Raw genomic sequence first — 1,549 nt, 5'->3', positions numbered from 1 at the left:
TTTTTCTATCTAATATGCTATTGTTAGAACTCTTACACCAAGCAAGAAATTAGATGATCCATACATGGTTCTCTGAAGTTCTATGTAAATGCAAATCTTAGCACATTAGAAGCATATCCTATAATGTTACTGATTATGACCACCACAGGCACCACTTCTTTAATAGATTTTGATTCGATATTAAATTTTTATCTATGAAGCTCTATCAAGAGCTAGTTTTTATCGATGGTATAGTGAATTCAGTCGAGGTCGTAAATCACTTCAAGACGGATTTCGTGAAAGTCGTCCAAAATCAATTGTTGTTCCGGATAATATTGATGCTATGCACAAAGTAATCACCATGTGACTTATGTGTGTATAATGAGTGTATAGTGAGATTGTGTCAACTATAGGCATTAGAGGGACAAGTACACATTCAATATGACATGAGCATTTGACTGTAAAAATATTTTTTTTCTCGTTTAATCCCACACAATTTGTCAGTTGCTCTAAACAAGGCTTGATAGGAATGTTAAAAAAAATGCAATAGCGATGCTTCGAAACACGTCATGGGCGTGTGGCAGGTGATGAATCGACGATTTATGGTTGTTTCAAAATAAGCCGAATCCAATAATAGTTGTTCGTATATGAAGAACATCCAAAAAAACGGTTAATTGGTTTTTTGGAAAACTGAAGAATAATGTAGAACAAGAAATTCTGAGTAAACTAATGCCATTTGTTTGCCAGTTGTCTGACAAGAAATCAAAAAAAGTAACTGACCGGTTCATTCTTCACCAGGACATTGCGAGGTCTCATATATCGTCTGATACAACTGCACACAAAACATCAACTTGATGAGCCCTCCTTTGTATATGCCTGATATAAGACCGAATGACTTCATGTTATTCGTATTCAAATAAATTAACTAAGAGGTCAGCGTTTTTCGACACCAGAATAGGCGCTTTATGCGTTTATAACGTATGTTTTGGAGATACCACAATCAGAGTGACAAAAATTCTGTAATCGGAAAATAAGACAAACATACACAGTAAAAAGTTTACGCCCAAAGATACATACATGTTTTATTTTTTATCACATGCACAAAAAATGTCAGGTTGGGTTCATCGTAAACACATGAAGAACAAGGATTAAAAGACCATTGTGGAACATTACTTAACACCAACATATTTCTGGTTTACCCTTTTTAATTATCCATCGATATATGAGCTCTTATATTTATCTAGTTATTCCTATTTTATAATATATACAAATTTTCATGCCGCACCTTAAGACGAGGAATTTTAGTTAATACAAAAATATTACAAAATAAGAGATATAACCATTTTATTTTATACGTCATAAGAAATTCTTAGTAGCCATATTAGTCGATGCGTTAAACTAATATCAAGGTTCCAGAAATTACTGCCTAGCATATTGCTGTCAGTGCAAGCAGAGTACAACTAATAAAAGAATTTAAACTCTAATTTTAAACATTTAGTCAATAATTCGTTGTTAGTTAAGTCTGTAGGTTATACAATTTTTCTTTCATTAGTTAAATCCAATTGAAAAG

The sequence above is a fragment of the Bactrocera latifrons genome, unplaced genomic scaffold, assembly GCF_001853355.1.
Source record: "Bactrocera latifrons isolate USDA-ARS-PBARC rearing strain unplaced genomic scaffold, ASM185335v1 scaffold_278, whole genome shotgun sequence".
Lineage (NCBI taxonomy): Eukaryota > Metazoa > Arthropoda > Insecta > Diptera > Tephritidae > Bactrocera > Bactrocera latifrons.
The sequence above is the reverse complement of the archived record's forward strand: the minus strand, read 5'-3'. Positions refer to the sequence as shown.